This window comes from Lissotriton helveticus, chromosome 5_1 (genome assembly GCF_964261635.1).
Source record: "Lissotriton helveticus chromosome 5_1, aLisHel1.1, whole genome shotgun sequence".
Taxonomy (NCBI): domain Eukaryota; kingdom Metazoa; phylum Chordata; class Amphibia; order Caudata; family Salamandridae; genus Lissotriton; species Lissotriton helveticus.
In genome coordinates this window covers 1,094,061,594-1,094,075,278 of record NC_136065.1, presented here as the reverse complement: position 1 = coordinate 1,094,075,278, position 13,685 = coordinate 1,094,061,594, and positions in this window count along the sequence as shown.

Below are 13,685 nucleotides of genomic sequence, written 5' to 3'. Positions count from 1 at the left end.
AAAGAGAAATTGAATTCCTGTTTCCATTTTCTTCACCTTGTGGGTACTATAGTGGTTTGAAATTTCACAAAGAGTAATTATTTGTGGATACATAATCGCTACAGTTTTTTGTAAAAGAAGTTTGTGTAAAAATGTTTGCTTATTTGTATATATGTTAGTTGTATAATAGTTGTAAATATGTGTAAATGTTTTTGTAAAGTGTTTTTCTCACCCATGGAAAATATATATAAAAATTATTGAAAAATTTCAAGAGGGTCGAAATAAAGTTACCCTTACAAACAGATGATTTACCTTTGTTTGTGTTCTCAAAAATTTTTGAGAAAATAAATCATTGTGAGGGTCAGCAACTCCCCCTTTTTTTCACGTTTATACTAGGTCCAGCTGCCCTCTTGTCCCAGGACCAGACTCCGTTTTTTTACAAAAAAAAAAAAGGAAATGTCCGGAGTGCATCAAGAATCATGATGTCAAGTTAATGGCCCGTGTCCACGTGTGTCATTCATGTCCATTTGTTGCATGTGTGGTCATACTTTTGACCTTGCCAGTGGTTAACAAAGGCCAGTGATGTGCACCCAAGTTGCGCCAGATTTGCATGGCGATGTGTTGACATCTTGGTTTTCCGGACACACGTTTCCATTTGTACACATCTACACAGTACATCAAGGCTGTGTACCCAAATTCAGAAGCTGTTGTGAGTGTGTGGTATGTGTGTGCAAGTAGCAATGATGGGGTATACATGTATTCTGTGTATGCGTATGTGTGTCGCCTGTTGTGTGCCCATGCATGTCATGTGAGGATGCCCAGCATTGTAGATGGGGTCATGGGTGCATGAAGACAAGGAGGGTGTGTTCCATGTTCATGCTGTGTGTGCACGTCCATGTGTGTCTGTGGTGACGCTTGTCCACACTTGTGCCCTCAGTCATGTGTTGTTGGCAGTTATTTAAACATGCGTGCACGTTACATTGGACATGTTTGCACACAGGATGTTGTTTGTGGGTGAACATTGTGTGTGTAGTTAGCTGTAGTGCCTTATATATCGGTCACGTCACACATAGAGTCAGTGTCTGAGACATGTGTCTGAAACATGCATTATATGTATTGTGTTGGTCAAGATGTGATAGTGTGGCACAGCTATGCGGTGTTGGTCAATTGACATCTGCTCCCATCTACTCCCACACAGGAGGGCTCCAAATGTGCATCGACTATACACTGTGCTAGAGGACATGGTTAACAAGGAGGTGATCCGCAAATTCCGGCTTGACCGACGGAGATTGCAGGAGCTTGTCGCACAATTGGCACCTCATCTGCAGCCACGCAGGACATATCCAGGAGCTATTACACCCACAGCAAAGGTGATGGCGGCACTTCACTTCTTCGCAACAGGCACTTTCCAGTACACAGTTGGTCATGCCGGGGGGATGTCACAATCCATGTTCAGCATGGTGCTGCGGGATGTTCTGAATGCCATGATGCATTACAAGGATGATTACATCCATTTCCCACGGCCGGCAGAGTTGGCAGCAGTCAAAGGGGAATTATATGCCCTGGGCAGGATACCACACGTAGTGGGTTCCATTGATGGCACACATATTGGTCTCATTCCACCCCAGGCACGTGAACCTGTATATCGCAATCGGTAGCACTACCATTCCATCAACGTGCAAGTGGTGTGCCGGTCTGACAACATCATCTCCCATGTGTGTGCCAGATTTCTCGGGTCCGCACATGACTCCCACATCCTGCGGAGCAGCATTGTCCCCCAACTGATGGCTAATCTGCGTCCAGAACGCGCGTGGCTTGTAGGTGAGTGTGCTGTGAGGACTATTGTGTTGTATGCGTGCCATGGAGTTCCCACCAATCCTGGTAATGATGTATGTGTCTGTTATCCCCCCACCTAGGCGACTCTGCGTACCCAAACCGGCCGTGGCTGCTGAACCCCATACGGAATCCTACTACCTCTGGTGAAATGCGTTATAATGAGGCCCAAGGGAGGACACGTCGAGTGGTGGAACGTACTTTTGGACTGCTGAAGTCTAGGTTTCGCTGCCTGGATAAGACCGGAGGGGCCCTGCCATACTCACCAGGCAAAGTATGCAAAATAGTGGTTGCATGCTGCATGCTCCACAACCTGGCCTTACGCAATAATATTGAACTGATCATGGACCCTGAAGACCAACAGGTTGCTCCGCCTCCCATCCCACCCATGTCCACTGATGAGGATAGTGGGGAGGAAGAAGGTGTGGACCAGAGGCGTCAGATCATTGATCGCTACTTTCCATGAATGTGAGTAACTACCTCTTGTGCTGCTGGTCAATGCATGATGTATGTTTGCAGGTGATGTGTGGATGTGGTGTGTGAATGCTGCCTGTTCTGGTATGTTCTGTTTGCAAATGGGTGTGTGAAATGATGTACATGCAATGCTCCCTGATGTGTGTCCTGTGATCCGCTTAATTCGTGTGGTTTGTGGGATGTTGCAGTACGGTGTGGTGTGAAGGGTGTGATTCAGTTTCCTGACCAGTGCTTGTTGTTCCCTCATTATCCCTAGGTCACTCCCACAGAGGCATGATTCTCAAGAACATTGATCCCTGCACCTGGTAATGACAACTTATAAGACAAACATGTGATTAAAACATGGAGGTCACACAGCATTGAGTGTTTACATGGTGTTTATTAACAGGTTGTGGATTGATGTTAGTGCATATTTACAAGTAGGTGTTTTGGGGGAAGTGAGAGTTGAAGGTCATGGCAGATGAAAACACCGTGGGGACACCACATTGTGTGATGTACACCTAGTCCAACAGACGTGTGGCAATGCTTGGCATTGTGGGGCAGGATAGTTCGCAGGGTGAATGGCAGGCTGAAGGAAGGGTGAAGTCAGTGGCGGCCCCTCTTCGAGCGGGTAGATGGGGCATTGCCACTGCTCTCAGCTGGATCCAGCCTCGGACGGCCCCTCCATCTTGGAGCCGGAGCGGAGACAGCTGTGGGGGCAGGTTGGTCAGGGACCACCTCCCTGTCAGTGGCCTCAGGTGATAGTGGCGGTGGTGTTAGTGACCTGTCACGCTGGGCACTTAGGTGAGGGGGAGGTGGTGTGGCGCGGGATAACCACTCCCTCCAAAGAGCATTATGCTGCCCCATGAGGTCAACAATTTGGCCAATGCGAGTGTCCATGGACTGCAACAGCTGGCAGCTCTGTAGCGAGTCTTGGTGGGCCCGATCAGCCTGTGCCTGCGACCGCTCATAGGAGGCATGGACTCTGGCGATGGCATCCAGGGTCTCTTTCCCGACCTCGCCTAGCACCTGCACTCCTGTTTGTGAGCTGTGGCCTCACCTGTGTCCTCTCCCGTCCACTCTCCCTGCTAGCCTAAGATGTTGATGGCCCATCATCGGACGATGGGTCAGGCAGGTTGGCACAGGCAGGAGTGGTGGCGGTGGTGGTGGTGGTGGTGGTGGTAGCTGCACAGCTCACAATGGCAGGTGTTGGTCTTGTGACACTGGCCAAGGTGGTGGAGGCCGGGATGTCCTGGGAGCCTGATGGCACTGGGAGTGTGCTTGGCCCAGCATCGTCCTCTGCACCCGAGGTGTCAATGTGATCCTCATCAGAGAGTCCGGGCTGTGAGGGTGGCGACTGGTGCTGGTGGTTGCTGCTTTTGCTGGTCAAGTTGCGATCACCTGGGGGACAAGAATTTCAGAATGCTGTGGACATGACAGGTTTTTGGTTGTAACATTACAAATCACTATGGAATCAGGACATGGTTGTTGTTGTCATCATGTTGTTGTGGTTGACAGAAAATGGCAATATGGTGGCATGGAGGTGGGGAGGCAATACTTGGATAAGTGTGGTCCGGTCCTGCTATTGGATGGTGCCCCTGTGAAGATGCCTATCTACCTGTAAGTTTGAAGGAGGAGATGCAGTGGTCTGCAAATGGTGGTCGGATTTCATCTTGCTCTGGGATGAGACATGGGGGCCTGTTGGGAGTTGTAGTGCTGGTCTCTCACACACCCCACCCACCTCTCTCATACCCCCCACCCACCACCACCCTCCCTGTCGACATGGGGGCCTGTTGGGAGTGGTAGTGCTGGTCTCTTACACACCCCACCCACCTCTCTCATACCCCCCACCCACCACCACCCTCCCTGTAGACATGGGGGACTGTTGGGAGTTGTAGTGCTGGTCTCTCACATACCCCACCCACCTCTCTCACACACCCACCCATCACCACCCTCCCTGTAGACATGGGGGACTGTTGGGAGTTGTAGTGCGGGTCTCTCACACACCCCACTCACCCCTCTCACACACCCCACACACCTCTCTCACACGCCCCACCCACCACCACCATCCCTGTCGACATGGGGGCCTGTTGGGAGTTGTAGTGCTGGTCTCTCACACACCCCACCCACCTCTCTCACACACCCCACCCACCTCTCTCATACCCCCCACCCACCATCACCCTCCCTGTCGACATGGGGGACTGTTGGGAGTTGCAATGCTGGTCTCTCACACACCCCACCCACAACCACCCTCCCTGTCGACATGGGGGCCTGTTGGGAGTTGTAGTGCTGGTCTCTCAAATACCCCACCCACCTCTCTCACATCCCCCACCCACCACCACCCTCCCTGTCGACATGGGGTACTGTTGGGAGTTGTAGTGCTGGTCTCTCACACACCCCACTTACCTCTCTCACACACCCCACACACCTTTCTCACACCCCCCACCCACCACCACCCTCCCTGTCAACATGGGGGCCTGTTGGGAGTTGTAGTGCTGGTCTCTCACACACCCCACCCACCACCACCCTCCCTGTAGACATGGGGGACTGTTGGGAGTTGTAGTGCTGGTCTCTCACACACCCCACCCACCTCTCTCACACACCCCACCCACCTCTCTCACACCCCCCACCCACCACCACCCTCCCTGTCGACATGGGGGCCTGTTGGGAGTTGTAGTGCTGGTCCCTCACACACCCCACCCACCACCACCCTCCCTGTAGACATGGGAGACTGTTGGGAGTTGTAATGCTGGTCTCTCACACACCCCACCCACCTCTCTCACACACCCCACCCACCTCTCTCACACCCCCCACCCACCACCGCCCTCCCTGTTGACATGGGGGCCTGTTGGGAGTTGTAGTTCTGGTCTCTCACACACCCCACCCAACTCTCTCACACCCCCCACCCACCACCACCCTCCCTGTCGACATGGGGGCCTGTTGGGAGTTGTAGTGCTGGTCTCTCACACACCCCACCCACCTCTCTCGCACCCCCCACCCACCTCTCTCACACCCCCCACCCACCACCACCCTCCCTGTCGACATGGGGGACTGTTGGGAGTTGTAGTGCTGGTCTCTCACACATCCCACCCACCTCTCTCACATACCCCACCCACCTCTCTCACACCCCCCACCCACCACCACCCTCCCTGTCGACATGGGGGCCTGTTGGGAGTTGTAGTGCTGGTCTCTCACACACCCCACGCACCTCTCTCACACACCCCACCCACCACCACCCTCCCTGTAGACATGGGGGCCTGTTGGGAGTTGTGGTGCTGGCTGCTTTGACAACATGCAAGGCTGGGAACGTAGGAGGCAACATTTGGGTTTGCTCCGGGTTGGTGCATTTGAGGCCAGGACTTCACATTTGGGTGACTATGTGGCCCACATGCATGGATTGGAGCCTGGGAGATGTGTGTTAGCAGTTGTGCAAGGCAGACCATGGCAGTGTGATAGTGGTCATTGGTTTGTACTTACCAGCCTCTAGTCCCTCTTCGATTCCTTCCAGGCTCTCAGGGTGCAGTATGCCCAGCACCTTCTCCTCCCATTCTGCAAATGGTATTGGCTCCCGGGGAGTGCCGCCACCAGTGTGGTGTGCCCGCAGGTGGTTCTTGGCCCTGATGCCTTTCACCCTTGCCTTGAGGTCGTGCCAGCGCCTCTGGATCCCGAGTTTGGTGCGTGGTACGGTCCCTGACGCATTGACTCTGGTCACTATCCTGTCCCACATGTTTGTTTTGGTTGCCAAGGTGATCTGCTGGACTAGGGTACCGAACAGATGTGGTTCGACACGGATGGTTTCATCCACCATGACCTTCAACTCACTGTCTGTGAACTTGGGGTTTTTGTTGGGTGCCATGGTGTGTGATGTGCAAGGTGTGTGTGTGGTGCGGTGGGGTGTGCAGGTGTGTGGTGTGTAGGGATGGTGTTGTGGGGGTTTGTGTGGTGGGTGTGTTTGTGTGCAGGTTGTATGTGTGTTTGTGTGTGTATGCTGTTTGTGGTATTCTGCCTCTTTCTTGCTGCTATGCTGTGATGCAAAGGATTGTGGTAATGGGAGGGATTCATTTTATACTCTGTGTGGTGGTTGTGTCCCAATGGTTGTTGCCAGTCAGGTATTCTGTGGGTGTGGTGACTTGGGTGCATTTTTCGGTGTTTGCGAGGGGGTGTCATTGGGGCGTGTAGTTGTTGGGGGTGGGTGTTTCAGGTGGGTGTGTGTCCTGTTTTGTGTGTTTTCTATTTACTTCCGTCAGCCATTTTGGAATCGGTTTGTCGGCAGGGATGTTGTTCGTTTGGTCCTTCCGCAGTCATGCTCCGTTTATCGAAGCATTGTTTCCGCTGCGGTCGAGGGAGGTGGTGAGTTCCGTTGAAATGGCGGCGTTATCCTAATCGTGCGGCCGGAACCTCCGCAGGTATTGCGGTGGTTGGGCCTGTTTCCGCGGTCATGTTCATCCGCGGCAGAGGGTGTTTCTTTGGTACCGTCCGCTTACAGCGGTCTTTGGTGTGATCCGTCCGCCGCGGACGGTGTTTGCTGTGATCCGTCCGTCGCGGTCGGTATTTCTTGACAGAAATATCCTAATCGCAACCGCGGATTATCCGCGGTGCGGTCGGGAGTGTTTTTGCCGCGACCATGGCGGACGGGACACGTTTCCATCCACCATCCTAATAGGCCTCATAGTCTGTTGTTGAGTATTGTATAAATAAATAAATAAGAACATGGGGATACCAGGTTCATCATTTTTGACTCTACATTTTTTTCTTCTATTCACACTTTTTTTTATTTCGTAAACTAAGGGTCAACAGCCTCAAGGTACATTTCGTAGCAGTGTATTGGTACAATAGTTAACAGGATATGCTCTGCAGTTTATCATTCATGTTCAAAAGCTTTATTTCGATAAATAAATACCATTAAAGCTGCACAATTTAGATAAAAAATACATGAAAGAGGCATACAATACACTTCTTAAAAAGATCATAAAATACATTATATAAAATGTTTAAAAAGAGATGGTGCACGTAGAATAGTCTATGGATTTAGAATTTTTGGATATACTAAAAACTTGATGTGCACCAGTGTAATGACGGAAAGGAGTGGAACAATATAAAACAGAGTCCATTTTCAAAGTTCATGGTTTAGACTTTAAAGTCCTTGCTCTAATGCCCCATGCCCACTTGAGGTATTTGGCAAGGCCACAAGCATAGAGATCCCAGGAATCTGATTTTAGGATGCGCAAAGCGGCTAGGTGGCTGCCGGTACCCATATTGATGCAGACTGGCTTCAGCCAGCACCTCCTAGAGGCCTTGTAGGCTGGACAGAAGAACATGAAGTGGGCAATTGTCTCAGACAGGGCATCACAACATGGACAAGAAGCTGAGGTTTGGTATGGAGGCAACCACTGCGCAGTCATTTCTCTTAATCGCAGGGTGCCTACCCTAAACTCAAAATATAGAGCTCTGTCGTGTGGCTGCTGGATAAAATCTAGGTAAGGCTCATAGCAGGGGGGAAGTCTTGTGCTGCAAAAACTCTTCTGAGAGCCTGCCTAGTCTTGTGTTTAGACCTTCATTTTTTGTAACCCACTGCCAGTACAGCCTCTTGACCTCGGCCTTACGAGGGGCAGATCTATTCTTCCAATCCTCACTAAGGCCCAAATCACAGAGGAGTTTCTTTATATTAATGAGCCTGGGGATTTTCTGCCACCCATCCATGTCCATGATCTCGCCCAGACCCATTGCATACTTTGATAACTCTTGGGTCCGCCACAGGCGTACCCAGAGCAAGAGTGGGAGGAGTCATGCCGTATCCCTAATTGAATGGCAGCCTAAATCATATAAAAGGGGCTTAGTGGGAGCCCTATGAGGGAGCATCATTAGGCCCCTTAGGAATTTGTTCTCCGATTGAGTGATGTCTGGTCTATGTTAGAAAAACCCCACAGTTCAGCACCGTAGAGGGCTGAACTTACTGCCTTGGCCTTGTAGATTGTGAGGGCGGGGGCGATTGGTCTGCGCACCGAAGAGCGATGTTCTTTTAATAATGACCCTACCACCCTTTTGTGGGCCAGGAGCATTTTCTGAGTGTGTGAAGACCAATTCATTGAATCGGAAATACGAATGCCCAAATAATCAAAGGTGGTTACCCTTTCTAACTGGACGGTATTTAACACTGGGGGGTTCCTAAAAGTTTTAGATGGATTGAGGGTAAGGAACTTCGTTTTTGTGGTATTAATAGAAAGCCCTCTCATTGTGCAGAAGCGTTGGAAAGGAGGGTCTGCAGTCCGCTGGGGGTTTTGGAGAGGAGCAGGGTATCGTCGGCAAACAGGAGTGTTGGAATCTTCTCGCCCGCCAGGGATGGGGCGTCAGATGGTGTTTGCTGTAAAAAATCAACCACCCCATTCACATACAGAGAGAATAGGGTGGGAGCTAGCACACATCCCTGGCGAACTCCCCAGTTCACCGGTATACAAGATGTTTTTTCCCCCTGTGGCCCCCATCTCACTTGGGCAAAATTGCCCTCGTGTAGGCGGATTAGTATACTTACAATATACCTTGGGACCCCCTGCTCTACCAGGACCTGCCACAGGCGCTCACGTGGGACCAGGTCAAAGGCAGTCTTAAGATCGATAAAAGCAAGATAAAGACTGCCTTTGCCAATTCTCACCACCTTCCAATAAAGGAGGAGCAACCTGAATGCCTGCTCGATAGTCCCCATGCCTGCTCTAAAACCAGCCTGGTAGTCCGAAAGAACTTGATTTTCGTCTGCCCAGGCTAGGATTCTTTCCAGCAAAACACGTCCTACCACCTTTTGGGTGAAGTCTGGCTTATAGGGCGATAATTTGCGGGATTATCCCTAGCATCCTTCTTAAAAATTGGGACCACTTCCGTCCCTTTCCAGGAGTCCGGAATCGGGCACCCCCTGTCGATTGCATTCAGAAGTAATACTAGAAATTTGGCCCAAGTTGTGGGATCAGCTCGAAAGAGATCCCCTGGTAGGACATCAGGCCCATCGGCTTTTGCTGGGACTATTCGGCAAATGGCTGTTTCTACCTCCTTTTCTGTAAACGGAAGTGGGTTGGAGTCCCCTAGGATTAGTCGAGGATCGACTGGCGGGCCATCTAAGATAGCCTCTCCATCGTCAGTGTAAAGACTCTTGAAATGGTCAAACCACACTTTGCAAGTGATGTTATTAGTGATAAGCTCAGAGTCAGGACGCGTTTTTTTCCTCAGTAAATCCCAGAATAAGTTGGCATCCCTTTCCAGACTAGCAGCCGAAAGGGCCTGCCAGTGCTGCTCCTCAAAATCTTCTTTTGCCTTTAATACTGCCTCCTTATACTCCCTTCTTGCTAACGTTATGCCAGTTCTAGACTTAGTTTTAACGGCCTTTATTAGTGCCGTTTTTTTCTGCCTACAGGTTGCCGTAAACCATGTGCCATTAAAATTACTCCTAAGCTGTGTTTTATTGCTATTTGTGTTAGAAAAAAAAGAGCCCAGGGTTTTTATGGTTTCCTCGTAGATTATAGGTATCTTCTGCGTGGCATCACTATCGTTTAAGATAGTTTGTAACCCTAATAAGGCTCCAGCTAAAGTTTATCATTGAAAGGGAGAGTGTAACAAGTTCTGAAATGAGGATTCTGGGGAAGCTGATGGTCATGGAGGACTCCATAGTACCCAGTCACCTCCCAAGTCAGAATTCCGTCCGCTTGAGGGTAGCCAAGAAACAAGGGTATAACAACGAGATGGGGGATGGGTCCGGGAAGGATTAAGTAGGGGAGGAGATAGGTCCCACTTAATACATGTCCTGTGACAGGGGTTTTGAGCATGTGGGGTTTCTGTCCTGATCGTTTTTAGCCAAGGGTGAAGCCCGGTTGCACGCTGCCATGACAGGGACTCCCGTGGATGAGCAATGGAGGGAATTCCACAAGGAGGTAGAGGTGGGGGCTCCTGGTCAGAATCTAGGAATCATGAGAGTAAGTTATCTCAGAGGGGCACTATAGGATGGCAGCGTAGGCCCCGGCATCCTCCCTGTGTAGCGCTATTGCCTGGGCCTCCGCCTAGCGTGCCACCACTGCCCTCAAGGCCACACCAGTATGGGGAGCTGCGCTTTTTCAGCGTATATTGATGGCACATTTCACTAGTGCCATATCAGTGAAGCGGGCTGCTGTCGTAGGGCCTTATTATGACTTTGGTGGTCTCAGAGTGGGGCCGCCACGCTCCCGCCCCACTCTGAGACTGCCAAAGTCATTAAAGACCACCCACCAGTGTACAACTTATTTTTACTCTGGCAGGCGGTTCTTTTGCGGTCCCACTGAGGTGCCTTTGAAAAAGGCACCCCAATAGGAGCGTCAAAGGCATTTTCTGCAGGGCATGGACTTTGAAGTTTGGACTGGATGTGGTTCTACATCAGTTAAAAACTCACTGGGCCCTGCTCATTCCACCCTTAATAAAAGTCACAGTTCCACCGCAGAATGCCTTCAAGAAGCAGCCATGACACAACTTGCCATTGATATTTATACAAATAAACGTTTTTGCTGTTCGTGTTAGCTAGGGCTATAAGTGACCTCAGAGTGCTTAGGGGAGGGGGGATCAATGACACATACACATTTAAAGGGTAATATGGTCTTCTGACTTAATGAGTTAAGTTCTGTTAATAGCAAATACTCTATCAATGACAGCGGGACAGGTGTATCCTCATCAATGCATCCAAAGAGGCAGCCTCCTACCCTCCTACACCCCCCAATAATAATGATAAAGTATATTTAAAGAGTGCACTGTTGCCCTGACAAGGATGTCCTGGCGCTAAAGCGTGACACCTGCAGAGACATGGGCATAACGTTTTAGCTAGAGAACAGGCAGGTCTTAAAAGATTTATGGACGGTAAGAGAGGTGGAGAGAGTAGGGGAGTCAATTCTAGGATCTGGGAACGCCCAATCACATATCCAGGCATAAGAGGAACTCTCAGCAGTGCGATCCTGAAGAGCTGAGCGTCCGCGAGGGGTGGTACAGAGTCAGTGTGCAGACTATAGAACCATAGTGAGACTTATGGCAGAAGCCAAGTATCATCAACAAGCAGAGCTTTTTGATGGGGAGCCAATGTGAGGAAAGATGTCGAATATTCAGTATAAGCTCTGCAGCTATGTTCTGCATCAGCTGGAGTCTGCCCAAGAGGTACTGTGGGAGGCAAAAATTGATGGAATTAGAAAAGGTAAGCCTGGAAAGAATGGCAGCTTGGACCACTGTCTTTGGCCCCTTTCATGACCATAAGGAAGGGGTTCTGATATAGAAATAGCAAGAGGAATGGGTTTTGTTGACTTGAATCAAAGAAGACACTGTCCTGTTTAGCACTGGCAGAAGGTGTGGGCAAGGAATTTAAGTCAATTAGCCACCAGGCAGAGGGCCTAGCACTGGTGGAAATAACAGACAGAAGTATGTGTGCCTTACTGGTGTTTGTGATGGTTAGACTTACTCTAAGATGTAACAGCTTATAAACAAGAATTAAAAGAATTGTCAGAAAGGGATTTGAGTGAATAAACATGGAGGGTTATTTAAGTGTCATCAACACGCATGGAAAATGAGAGTCTGCTGGACTCAATGAGCTAAGCAAATGAGGCTAGATACATGTTAGAAAAAAGTATGGGATTGCAGGAGGTTTCATTTGGAAGCTCGACAGCTAAGTGTACAAAAGAATGAGCAGCGACAGGCCTTCCCCCAGCGGAAGAGAACAGACAACAGAGACGATGATGCAACTGCAACGCGACAAGGACAATGGTTACTAATAAGTACAATATGAATCTATGTTCTTGGTAATTAATCCCAACTCCAAACTGCTAGACATCCAAAGTGAATTACCCTGGATGGTAAGCTGATCCCCCTGTTGATGTTTGCAGATGACACTCTTATTTTCCAAAACGCAGCAGGGCCTTCAACGAGCCATCGATGTGTTTGAGGTCTTCTGCAAGGATCACGGACTTGTAGTAAACGTTAGAAATACAAGGTTTATGGTACTTCACAAGTCCAAACATGTTAAAGGCAATGTGGCATTGAATGGGGTCAGACTAGAACAGACTCATGTTTTTTCGTACCTGGGCATTACCCTCGCATCCAAATTAGATTGGAAACCACACGTCACACAGTTGGTTACTAAGCATGATCAGCTAACAGGAGCTCTAATTAAGGAATTATTCCATTCCCACACAAGGCCAATAACGCCCGCATTGAACATTTATGACGCTAAAATAGCCACAGCAGTTTTATATGGGGGGTTCTTATGTGGGGTCACGGGCCTTCCAGTATCGACCCCGCTGATTCCCCTCTTTTATGATGTAGGCACCCAGCACCTGGAGGATACGCTAGGGCCTTCCTAGATGTTAGAAATGCCGATAAGGCTCACAAAAGTCAATGGCTGTGCGAGGTAAAGTCTATCTATTCTGCCATGGGCTTGGCTAGCTTATGGGAGGACCCTACAGCAAATATCTTCCCCCCCAGGAAAACCTTAAGAGATCTTTATTGGAGCCTGGTCACATTGAAGAGATTTGGTTCTACCATCGGTCCGTCATTGTCTGCGGATTTTTTGGAACTTAAACACTCACCTGCGCATGAGGGTTACTGGGACTACATTACTGTCCCGGAGGCCAGAAAGAGATACCACCAATTTAGGGTGGGAACCTTACCAACAAATTCCTTTGCTTCCAAATGGAGAGAAGGACTTGTTCCCACCTGTCCTTTCTGCCCCACTCAAAAGGAGACCACTGGGCACATTTTATTCATTTGCCCTGAGTATAAAGTTCCTAGATGGATATGGTTGAAACCTATCTGTCTACAGCTTAGTCTCCAAACTGGCTGTGAGGCACTAAGAATTCTTTTTTTTTTTTTTTTAAACCTTTATTTGTACAGAAAGGATATACAGGCTGGGCCTACAACCGATCTGGCCGGCCACATCATGGTAAAGCAGTCAAAAATTTCCAAAATAGTAGTCACAGAATCATAGTAAAATTGTACATTCAATATAGTCGCTAAAAGAGATGGGGAAGTATGAGGATCTATACGGCCAGCAATCAGGAGTAATATAGGTTAATTTTATGATATAACGATAGGGTGTATGGCAGGCTCAGCGAGAACAAAACAATATCCGGATACCCCGCACAAATCATTAACCGCCAAAGGATAAAGGGCAGCAATGTAGAAATGGCAGTACTATACACATCGGTAGAAGGACAGACGTAGGAAGCTCAAATCAATATGCAATCAATAATAAGTTGGCGTACCCACCACCCAATAGCACTTGGATACAGAACAGGGGGGCCGGAATAGCAATATCATTAAAACTAGCCCGCCATACTAACCTGGGGAAAAAAAGAAAAGGGGAGGGGAGGAAGAGGGAAAAGGAAGAAAAGAAGGAAAGAAAACACAGATTAAAAGAAGAGGAATGCCGCGTC